Source organism: Prenolepis imparis, unplaced genomic scaffold, assembly GCF_030444845.1.
Source record: "Prenolepis imparis isolate NDT839.2.m4 unplaced genomic scaffold, iyPreImpa1.0 SCAF_1, whole genome shotgun sequence".
Classification (NCBI taxonomy): domain Eukaryota; kingdom Metazoa; phylum Arthropoda; class Insecta; order Hymenoptera; family Formicidae; genus Prenolepis; species Prenolepis imparis.
In genome coordinates, this window is record NW_028141159.1 from 22388430 (window position 1) to 22401871 (window position 13442).

Genomic DNA, 13442 nt, shown 5'->3' on the forward strand with positions numbered 1-13442 from the left:
ATTATTTTCCTTATTACACATAACATTGGAAATAATATTTCAAATAATACATAAAATATATACAAAAATAGAATATCTCTAAAATCAATATAAATTTTTTCAAAAATTTCTATTATATATTTTAAATAAAAATATTTAATATATTTTTTTTTAACTATTATTTTAATTACCATTGTATTCGTCCTATATAATGCGTCCAGCAAAAATTGAAAATTTTTTCAGTATACGTATACGTAAAATTTTAAATGAATAATCAATTAGGACTTCTCTCGTCATTTTAATTTGATAGTTTTACTATTGATTATATATATATTTTTGTATTGATTAATATAGAAATAATAAATAATAAAATAATAAATCTTGCAATATGTTATAAATGTAGTACAGCTCATGTTTTTGTCGTTGATTTTAAAACAACTTTTTGCATACCGCAGTTGAAAGCTTGACAACAACAAGTACAGGTAACAAAAGATATCGCGGTATGTAAACTTTCACGGAACGCGCGAAACTGAATTTTTGTGGTTTCAGCATGTAAAGAATAAAAGTCACTATTTTGCACGACCGTGTGTATTCCCGAGGACAGAAAATGCAATATTTAACTTTGCAATTTCGCCGACGAGTTTCAAGTGAGGAGATTACACTGAAATACGACGGGAAATCGGTTTTCACCGACTCTTTTCTTAAATATTACTCGCTAAGTACCTATTCTTTTCATCGCAATCGCTTAACGTGATGATGTATCATTAATCATATAAGAGCCACTTTGACCAAACTCCGATTAACTTAATCGTTGATTAAAGGGTTGCTAACATGACAAAATAATTCAGTGTGACCAATTGTTTTTCTGACGATAATATCGCCAGGAATACAATTATATCGCAACAATTATTTTGGCAACCTTTTAATCAATGATTAAGTTAATCAGAGTTAAGTGGCCCTAAAACCTCGTGCAATTTTATACACAGAAGAAGAAGAGAGAGAAATTCCGCAGTGGAGAGAGCTATAGTTTCATAAAGATACCTAACGTCTATCCGTTACATACCTACAGTTGCGGATCGATAACGGCACAAATCGTGGCTACGAGCCTGAATTGTGTAGCGCAGACGATCATCGGATTACCCAGGCACACATCGGGCCTTCTATGAGGAAGATTACATATATTCCGTCTACAAAGTACATAGACCGACGTCGAATGTTATGCATACGGATCGTGTGCCGCCATTACGGAGTTTCTTCCTCCCCCTCTTCCCCTTTTCCACGATCGTTACAGGGCGAATATAGAGCGGTACGAGCATGTCCGAAGATAATGTAATATCGTTTTACGTGATGAGCCGAAATCCGGCGAACCACGTGAGAATTACAACAAAGCGTTTCAGACAGGACTCGCAACCTACTTTTCGTTCCTATCTCGCGAGTCGGCGAATATCGAGAAACTTGCACTTGGGGATGCAACGTCGTTTTGCGAAATGATCTCGTATTATTACGAACAAGATTTGAGCAGCTTTTGACACGATAGTTTCCTACTTATTGTCAGTTGATGTCAATATTAAATTCGATTAAAATAATCAATGATTAAAATTAGCAGGGTGGCCAAGACCAAGCATTCATATTTATGAATGTCACGAATACTTTCATGTCCATTGCACTGAGAGAATTTTCTCTTAGAATTTACCCTGAAAATCATAGTAATCGTGGGAGAATATAGTATAAAAGAAATTTTATGAGAATTTCTTCTATGATTAATATTTATCAATAAAAATAATATCATAATAAAATCTATAACAATAAAATATAAAACATGTTTGATTAATATTTTACTAAACTGCATAGTAAAATTAATCAAACATATTTTATATTTTATTGTAATAGATATTATTATTTTTATTGTGATAAATATTAATCAGAGAAATTCTCATAAAATTCTTTCCATACCATATTGTACCACGATTACTATGATTTTCAGGGTAAATTCTAAGAGGAAACTTTCTCTCTGTGTGCTAATTTACCCGGACTTGAAATTGGCCCTAAGGATAAAGAAACAGTAAAATCCGAATATTCCATAAAGCCATTCTTAGGGCATACAATATATTTTTCTCTTGCATAAAAAAAAAAAAAAGAAATATCCGTATTTGTTCGTCGCGCGACAAAGTTCGCTGCTCGAGTCGACAATTCCTTTCACGTGAATCGCTTCTCTTGCAAAGAGAGTGTACCTATATACATTACAATATATAATTCATCGGGTCGAATGAAAAAAAAGTGCGTAAAAGACAGCGAGAGAAAAAGCGAGAGAAAATTAATCCGTCGCGCGCGGACTTTTCCATCCTCCCTTCTTTGCTCTTACCACTCGTACACCTACCCTCCCGTCTATCTCGTTTGCGCGGAAAATGTCGGCCGTAATAACTTTGCGACTGCTGGCAACGACAGAGCATTTAGGCCCCTGAATATGCAATGGAAATTGCTGCTCCGCGACCGGCGCGACGTCGTTCGCACGTGAAGAGAACTGATGAAATTGCGGAAAAAGGGCCGATCCTCGGCGGCGATTCCGCGCGGAATACGCTCCTTGAAACGCTCGATCGTTTCGCATCGATTGCCGTCGTCTCATCGGACTACATTGTCTGCCTTATTATCGCGACGAACAATAATTTTGTGTCGCGAAATTAAGATCACGCGGTACAAAAAAGAGTATTAATTCGTGTATTTATTTAAATAAATTAAATGTGTCAAAAACTGCCTGATAAAGAAAGAGAGTGAAAAAGAGAAAATAAAATAATTAAATAATTAAAAAATATATATAATTCGATATTTTAATTATAGTTTAATTGATCGATGAGAATTCTCTTTTTCTCTTCTTCTGAAAGAGATGAGGTTAATTATTAATGTTAAAAACTCCTTCCTAGGAATGAATAGAGCTTCAAATACGTCTGCATTTTCTAAGATTTATAATTTTATCTCGACAAAGAGGGATATTTTTAAAACGGAGAGAGTGTCGCGCGGGAAGAGAAGGTCAAAGGCCAGTAGCGCGCGATTCTACCTTCCGATATTATTGGAAAACGTACGTGTTCGGTAGCCATTTCGCGCAGCTACTACGAATCAACTACTGTAGCAACCGAACCGAACCGAACCGGAGCTACACGGCAAATCCGCGTGATTCCGACTTTGTTCGACGTCAGAGCGACGTTTTGCATATGGAAATTAGCCGTGCCTCGGCGCACGGTGTGTTTGCGCCAATCCCGACGTGGCACCGCATGAATAAAATAATGTACTTCCGGCACGGAAACATCACCATCGACCATTCCCCTAACCATCTCCCCCTTTCGACGTAGCTGTAGACTTTTAACCGTGTAGGCCTCTTTCTTCTCCTCTCGAAGATTCACCGTCCTAATGTATCGCTACTCTAATATCGTCGTCTCTTATCGGACCGAAAAGTCGGAGAAGTCGCCGCCTTAAATCGTTTTCCAATTTCTCCGGACGGAGAGAATCTCTTTTTACAGCGCGTAAAGTTTTTGGGTCAGAGATCGGAGTCGTTCGAGCGGAAGGTAGATGGACGAGGGAGAATGGAGGACACGTAAGGGGCAAGAGGCCGAAATCTCGTCGAGATAAAGACACGATTTCTGTTCCGAACAAATGTGCCGCGCACGTGTTCGCTTTATTATTTTATATCATCTTGTAAAAATCTGGAATCTCGTCTGGAAGCTGCATACATCTTTTTTTAGAGATCAACGTTTAGATTACGTGCCCTTCGACGTGCGGTATAAAACGCGCGCGTTTCCATCTTTCCGTCTAAATTCGTCCCTCTTGACTTTTTTCGGCCTCTTTCCTCTTCATCCCGCCCTCCTCTCCCGCCCCTTTCGCGCTCCTTCACGCTTGATGAAAACGACGGGGCACGATGTTGGCAATCAGCGCGCATTAACAAGCCTTGGAGGACATCTGGGCTTTCGCTGGGATAGGGAACTGGTGCACTGGCACGGCGAAATGTCAAGAGTTCGCTGTGGCTGAAGCGAGAGAGCCGCCTCTTCTCGTACGCGAGAGCGAGAGCGAGAGGGACACAGGGTGGTAGATGGAATCGGGATGGCGAGGTAGAATGAGAGAGAGAGTGTGTGAGAGGGAGAGGGAGGGAGAATCGCAGAGTGGTAGTAGGAGGAGATTTCAGCTGCAACTACTACCTACGGCTCCGTAGCTGGGATGCTGGATGAGAGAAGTCGGTCGATAGAGCTCCCGGGATCCCTCTGTTCCCGCTTTCCTCTGGGCGTTCCATCTCTCTCTCTTTCCCTCCCTCTCTCCCTCGCCCCTCTCGCCGCTCTGAAGGACAGAGAGCACGCTTGTTGCGAGTTGCTGCATCTCGCTCCGATGAGAATCCATCGACCGACCGACCGACCGACCGACCGACCGACCGACCGACCGACCACCGACGCACATCAGATGAATGGACGGTCCGACAAATGGTGGCGCAAACCCTCGCTTAGCAAAGTGGAAGAACTGCAGCTCGAATGAAAGACGCCGCCCATCGCTGATCGGGACATCCTCGAAGAAAAGCAGGCCGAAAAGAAGGACTCTCTACCTCGTAAATCTTCGCGGACGACATTGAGAATCGATCGCAAAAATAATCGATGATTTTACGCGGAAAAGAAAAAATAATCGTACAACCGTTTAACCGTAATAAGGAAATTTCACGAAAACGTGACATTTATGGCACGTGGATTGTTTCGCAAAATTAGAAGAAAATAATTAGTATGACACGTTTAAAAAAGAAAATCTAACGCGTTAAGCAAGGCAATTAAACTTGATTTACGTTTTTGGCATTTCGCGTTTAATTAAAAATCTAAATGCAATCTCTGCTAAATTGAATGTCGCGACCGCACGGGCGAAACTTTTGCGCGAAATATCGCGCCGTATACAATCGTACCGTTTACGATTCCATACCGACGGCTTGATTATGCGGCTTTAATCAAGTGAAACAATCGACCGGGGAAGCTTGAAGAACAGTATAACAGGGACGGGACGCCCTCGTTAATCACAAAAAGCTGTTCATTGTTCACGACAGCGAAGAGGGTGCAGAGAGAAAAAGAGGGGAGGAGAGAGAATCTAAGGAGGATCAGGACGGAATATTCGCGCGCCGAATCGGAACTCGGTCACGACTTCGATCATCAGTCAATGAGCTAATACACGCATATTCGCCTTATTGTCCCCGCGAGGCGATTGATCGCCTCGCGCGGTCCTTAATTAATCAAATCCGGACGAACAACGACGGACAACCGGGGCAAGATGGAGGAGGGATTTATCCCTCCCGCTGGAAATCCTATACGCACATCACTGGGGAGGATCTGCTCTTTGGAAGAGAGATGTTGATAACCGAACGATCGTACACAGGGAGATTAATTTATCCGGGGGGTGTGTCATCATTAGGGAAGCGCGAACGCGGGAGCCTTAGCTTGATGATCGCTCTGGGATATCGGGAACTATGAAGGACTATCAAGTCTTTTCATTCACGGCGAAACGGCCGATCAACTTTACCGCAAGGTCCGCGTTCCCTTCGAATTCCGGTCTTTCGCCGGCCTTGTCGAAACCGCTGACCCACATCAGCAATAATCCATTTAATAAGATTACGTGTACTCCCAGCCCCTCCTCGCGCACGCGTATATATATACATATATCGCCCGAATATCTCTATCTTGTTTACAGCCTTCATAAAGTTCCACGTTCAAGCTAAGTAAATTTGTACGCAGACCTCCCTTTAACGGAAAAGAGGAACAATGAAACTGCTTCAAACTGCTTCGCCTGAATTACGTGCCAGTGTTCTTTCCCCACAAAATAAATTAAATTACACTAAACAGTGAATATAAATTTTGCAGTTATACATTCAAGATTATTATATAAATATAAAAAACATAGATAATCGTTCAAAATGTAGAAATGAAGAAGAATCGATTATAAACAAGCTTCCTTATGAAAGAAAACTAAGTTTTAATATATATTATAATAACGCAATATATATATATATATAAATTTCACCTAACTTTCATAAACGATTTGTATTAGTTGTATAGTTTAATTACTCGATCGAGACAAAGAGAGAAAAAGAAATATATTATTAGAGAGAAACCGTCGAGACATTTAATTAAAAACGTCGCATCGTGCACCACTGCGTGACATTTAATTTCTTTCCGAGCAATTAACAATTAATTTCTCCGCGCCGATTATATGCGAGCAATGTTAATATTTTGTAGCAGCAAGTACATCTCATCTTCATAACGCGTTCGTAACAATAATAAATTGTAGAAACTTTGAAGCAGAAATATATAAGCTAGTAATAATATATATAATTTTAATATATTTTTTATACTATATAAATTAATACTTTTTATATTATCTATTTAACTTATACAGAGAGAGAATTTTTTCTTAGAATTTACCCTGAAAATCATGGTAATCATAGGACAATATGGTATGAAAAGAATTTTATGAGAATTTCTCTGATTAATATTTATCACAATAAAAATAATAATATCTATTACAATAAAATATAAAATGTTTAATTTTATTATGCAGTTTAGTAAAATTAATCAAACATATTTTATATTTTATTGTGATAGATATTATTATTTTTATTGTGATAAATATTAATCAGAGAAATTCTCATAAAATTCTTTCCATACCATATTGTCCCACGCAATTATCATGATTTTCACAAAGGAAATTCTAAGAGAAAATTTTCTCTGTGTATATTTTTTATATATTTTATATGTATATATACAATATATATATTTATATATTTTTGGTAATATTTTATATATAATAAATAAGAAATTCTCTGAGAAAATAGATGAATATACATACATTATTAATGCAACAATTGCTAATTTGACGATACAGCAAACACATTTTCCACGCGAGAGACTCAAGTAAAGCCTACACTGCAGAGAGAATTTTCTCTTAGAATTTACCCTGAAAATCATTGTAATCGTAGGACAATATGATATGGAAAGAATTTTATAAGAATTTCTCTGATTAATATTTTTATCACAATAAAAATAATATCTATCACAATAAAATATAAAATATGTTTAATTTTACTAAACTGCATAGTAAAATTAATCAAACATATTTTATATTTTATTGTGATAGATATTATTTTTAATGTGATAAATATTAATCAGAGAAATTCTCATAAAATTCTTTCCATACCATATTGTCCCACAATTACCATGATTTTTATGGTAAATTTTAAGAGAAAATTCTCTCTGTGTATGCATCTGTCGTCAAGTTAATAATGGCAATTTTTCTCGAGCCATCGCGAAAGACGCGCATCTGTAAACAACATGTCGGTATATAAGATAAGAACAACATCGAGAATAGCGATCTCTCTCCGCGTATTAATTCGCTTCTTTGGATAGAACTCGGAGCGTGCGCGTGCGGAAGGCTCTGAAAATAAATTGCGGTAAACAGCAATGAATCTCGGTGGTCTCGCGCGCGATTGTCCCGACGAGGCTGCGTTTTCCATTACATTTGCATCTGAAAGCGCGGATTTCGCGATGGACCACTGTGAAATAACGTTCCGCGGTGTGTACGTACACTAGTTTATCTTCGGTGATTTTGTACTTTTTTTATTAAATTTAAATAGGCGCAAGTGTCTATTTAATTTAATTTTTTAATTGAATAGACATATAAGACAGTCTATTTAAATTTAATATGTCTCACAAAAGAGCCTTAATAAATCACTAGTTATTTTTTTTTATTTTCCGGAATTATCGCGATAAAAAGCCAGGCTTTCTTATCGAAATTTAACATTCGCGAGGATCGAGTGATTCTTGTATTGAAAAATCAGGGATCGACCTCCATCTAAACGTGAGATTCTTGCTTGAAAGGCTTCCATTAATTTTGACAAACGTCGTGAAAAGATTTCCGCCGATATTCCGTTATTTTCGGGACGTAATGGAAATATGGCTAAGCTTGTTATTATCTCGCTCTCTGGAACTTTCGTTCGCGCTGATATTACACTAATATCCTCCTCCCCCTGGGTCGTTGCATTCCCTGCAAAACCGCGCGCACGGAAATTTCTACCGTGGTCTACCGCGCTGGTAATTGCAGAAATAGAGTTACTTACGAGTTTCCAACTTATCGCGGGATTGCGCGGCGGCCGCTCAAAGGAGTTAAAATGTAATATTTATAACGAAACGGACGTCTCTATTCGAAGCGAAGGACGTTCGTAATCCCTTTGAACGCACGCGAGACTTGTTCTCGCTTCTCTTTCTCTCTCTCGTCTCGTTATAATAACGTAAAACGCGACAATTTGCCGTAAAGTGCATCACGTATCGCTCTATTCTCTCGTGTGAGTGTTAAACGTAACGTTAAAAAAAAAATTCTGTCGCGCGTAAAATACAAATTTCAATTTTTATTCCTCGCGTTATACGCATATCGAATCCATCGGTAATGACGCTTTTCTCGCGGCATCGAAAAATGCAAATTCATACAATTTTCATAAAATTCAATATTGAATGCACTCAATACACAGGGAAGTTCCTGGCGGCAAATCGCCAGACTTTGTGCGAATAACGTATTGAGGCTTCTTGCGATAAAATAGAAGGACAGAGGGATTTCTCCCTCTTAGAAATAAAAATGAGATAGACTCAATCTTCTCGCCGATAACGCGAGCGAAATGAATTAGCAGTAATATTATTTAAAAGGTTCGGCTAAGAAATTTAAAGATCGACACACATTCGGCGAAATATGGCCGAGCCACTAATGCACTGAGATTTTCTCTTAGAATTTATCCTGAAAATCATGGTAATCATGGGATAATATGATATGGAAAGAATTTTATGAGAATTTCTCTAATTAATATTTATCACAATAAAAATAATGATATCTATCACAATAAAATATAAAACATGTTTGATTAATTTTATTAAACTGCGTAGTAAAATTAATCAAACATTTTATATTTTATTGTAATAGATATTATTTTTATTGTGATAAATATTAATCAGAGAAATTCTTATAAAATGTTTTCCATACCATATTATCCCACGATTACCATGATTTTCAGGGTAAATTCTAAGAGAAAATTCTCTCTATGTGATTTCTGGGTAGTCGGTGGTTTCGTCTACCCCTCATTAACAAAATGCGCAGATAAGACAAAAATACTAATTCATGCATGATCTATAAAATCACTCACCAGTCGCTGCGATGCTGCTGCGTCCGCTGATTAATCAATTTACGCTGATTAATATCGGCCGACATTTGCACACATGCAATGTGTCGTGCTGCGTCGTCGCCAACCCTGAAGTCAGCCTTTTACAGGACGATGAGAACCGCGATGAATCGACGTCAGCGCATTCTTCCTTTTAATCCGTGCCGCTTGTCTTGATCCGCGTGTTGCGCAATCTGAAAAAAAAGGGGGTTGATCCCCCCAAACCCGTATTATCAAGATGGTCGTTGCTTACGCTAGCAAAAGAGTGCCGTGCTAAGCACGTAGAGCAAATTAGCCTAGAGGTTAATTGGGTTAGCCGGCGTAGCACTGCCCCTCGTCCCCTTCGCAGTCACTCCGTTGCTGCTTGGGTGGCTTGATGGCGGTGTAAGTGCGATACGTACATTAATTTCTTTGTTAACCGTTTACCCGGGCTTAATTTTCCTCTAAAAGCCTCTCGTCGACCGCCCCGCTGCTGTTGCTGACAGCGGTTATAATAATAATGGCGATGCTGACGCGGGAAAGGAGCAGTGCCCTTAATTAATTACAATCACTTGTAGAGAATTTACCTTGATAAAAATCAAATTTCAGCGCAAGGCGCTAAATTCTTTTTTTTTCCACGGTAAATTTTCTTAATTAACTCTCTACATGAATTTTCTTTAGACGTTCAATAACCAGTCACCATGATAATTTAAAAAATAATAATTTTATAATTTATAATATAAAAATAATTTAATAATAAATAATATTTATCAAATAAAATTTAATAATAAAAAATAATTTAATAATTTATAATATAAATAATTTAATATATTAATAATAAATAATAAAATCAATAACCAATAATAATTTTTAAAAAATAAATCTTGTTTTTATTATTTTCGACCTTAACTTTCCGTACACACATATTCCATATATATTATCTTATTAACAATAATAAAGAAATCGTATATTTAAAATTTAAATAAAATATTGAGAAACACGAAAGCGTTAAAATCTGTTTCTGGATGATAAAATTTGATCAAAAAGAAATAAAAAATGGCAATAGGAACCAGTGCAATAAGTAGGGCGTACGCTTTATTGTGAATCTAAAATATGAGTCATAAATATAAAATTTAAGATTCGTGCACTGAGAGAATTTTTTCTTAGAATTTACCCTAAAAATCATGGTAATCGTAGAACAATATGACAATATGGTATGGAAAGAATTTTATAAGAATTTCTCTGATTAATATTTATCACAATAAAAATAATATCTATTACAATAAAATATAAAATATGTTTGATTAATTTTACTACGCAGTTTAGTAAAAATTAATCAAACATGTTTTATATTTTATTGTGATAGATGGATTATTATTTTTATTGTGGTAAATATTAATCAGAGAAATTTTTATACAATTGTTTCCATACCATATTGTCCTACGATTACCATGATTTTCAGGGTAAATTCTAAAACAAAATTCTCTCTGTGTGCAAGTCACTTTGAATTTCATGACCTTTTTTAACTGTTATATATAAATCCAATTTATTTTAAATTTATTAAACATTTTATCAGATATAAGATTTTAATTAACGAAGTGGCAATAAAGATTAAAATAAATATTATAGGGATAATTGTTTTCAATTGAGAGTAACCTTAGAGCCTTAGAATATAAATTAATTAATAATGTATTATTAATCATTATAAATATAATAAAAAAAAGTAAGATAAAAATTTATTATAGTAAAATCATGAAAAAAATGATTCTATCATATATAGAAGAGTTAAAGTTTTTGTAATGTTATAAAAGTATAAAAATTTATTTGATAAAAGATATTTATATATTATTCTGTATAAATAAAATTTAAATCCATTGCAATTAAATCTGCCATATTAAGTTACATAAATTTATCAATTTTAAGTTATTTATGAAATTTATTTATAAGAAAATATTTTAAAATTAAATAATTAAATAAATTTATTGTAATTAGATTAAATTGAAAAACATTTCGATTATTTTCATGAAATCATCAATATTTAATTACCTGCAAATAGTGTCAAATTTCTTTTCGCTCACTACGTTTTACGATAAATAATACACAGCTGCTCGCAGCCAAGGATCATCCGTATAGCAAAAGGAAGAGGGATTCGGAGGCAAAGATCGAGAATAGCGGAAGTGCAAGCCCGTCCGAGCGGAAACGCGAGCGAAATAGACGCGACGTAATAATAACGACAGCGCGAGCGACGAACCGTCCATCTTCCGCGTCGACGAAGATGTGCGAGAGAGAGGGCGATAATGGTTGCCCTGCTAAATTAACGCACGGTCGTGTATACCTGACGAAACACCAGCGGGATGTTTCCGATGTTTTCCGAGCCGAGTATCGTAATTATTGTCGTAACAAGGGACTCTGACATCGATCGGGATCGATCCTTCCGTCGAAATTCGCCAAGACACTTCTCCCGTCAAGGTCACATGTCGAAATTACTGTACGATGCAAACATCTAATGATGAATAATAATACACTCACCGATTCATTCAGTCCCGTCAATTTCCGACTCGTGCTGCGCCTTCCGGATCCTGGGTCAGGAGAAATCCTGCGGAAGATGTCATCGATCGAAATTTGATGCCATGATGATATAACCTTATTGATTATTATACGACTCGATCGCGTGTCATTATCGCGTCTCCTTCGAATTTACATCACGTACTTTTGATGGTATCGATGCGCACGATGTAACGCAAGAGTTTCTTGCACCCTCGATCGAGTAAAGTACAATTAATCCACCGATTAACTCGAAATAACACGACTCGCGGAGAGAGAAGGACACGAATTAAAACTTCCGATTAACTAATGGCGAATTCGGTTGCATGCACTGACGCTGACGCGCCCCCTTTCTTTATTTTCAATACCAATCGAAAAAGAGGAAATCAAGGGAAAATTGAGCGTAAATAATTTCGAATATAAAAAAATATACAAATATTTTTGCTATATATGAATTAATTAGAAACATAGATATCAAAGATCGTTAAAATATGCTCGATGCCTTCGAAGAGTAATAATGATAGATAATAATTTAAACAAATATTATATATAAAAAATTATATATAATTTTAAGAAGAAATAGTCTGACAAAGTGTGCTTTATTAGGTTATTTACGGAAATGTGGATTTTGCGACGAGAAATTGTGCGTGAAAATCACTTTGCGAGATGAGGAATTATTAATACAACACACATATACGTATATAATAAGGAATATAATGCTTCGTTTACCTTTTTTGAGACTTTATATGCGGAGACGAACAGCGCGATCCTTCCAACGACGACACGAGATTGTTCCCGCCAAAGATTGTCGTCTTTACGCAAGATTTCTGTCGAGTGGCGCCATCTACCGTACGCTACTGCAAATAATATATCAAATATCTCTAACATTTTTACACTGCAGATTTCTCTCTAGAAAAAGAATATTGAATATTTATTTATTTTACTTTTATATTTTAATTTTGAATATTTCAAACTCAATTAACAAGAGATAGTTTAATAGCTATAGCATGTTTTCAAAATCAATTAATTGTCCTTATTTATTTCGCGAGTTTATGGAATATTGCACAATATTCGCGAACTAATGTTATCGCGATGAAATAAAATCCGTTAAATATAGAATAAATATAGAAAATCAGAGAATATTATACAGTTCACGCAATTCCATGAGACATTGCAAAAATTACAATAAAAAAATCATATATGAGATATTTGAAAAAGAAAAATAAGAATCTGAATTGGAGAGGAAACAAAAATCGTATTAATATTTAATTTTCTACATAATACATCATCGTGTCTTTCAACCCCGCGGATCATTTTCTCGCCTCTTCCCGCGAAAACTTTAGTCAGACGAAGAAGATCGCGTTTCTTTCTCCTTCACCTACCTTACGAGTTACCTTTTCTCCATTTCTTGGAAATCTTCAAAACAGCAGACTTGTGTAACGCGTGTAAACGTAATTCGATATATTTGATATTTATAAATGAACGCAATTCAACGAGACCTCTTCGCTCTTCACTCCTTCTGCACTCCATTTTTCTTCTCGAATCGAATGAACAAAAAGTGCAAGAGAGTACAAGTAGGACGAGCAGATCAGCGAGTCGCGTATCGACGCTGCGATTGGACGCGGTATTTGGCGTTGACCAATCAGGACGAAGAACTCTTTAATCCTCGCGTTCCGATTGGTCGAGCAAAGCGTCTCTTCCGCACGCAGTCTAGAGATGCGCTCGAGGGTTT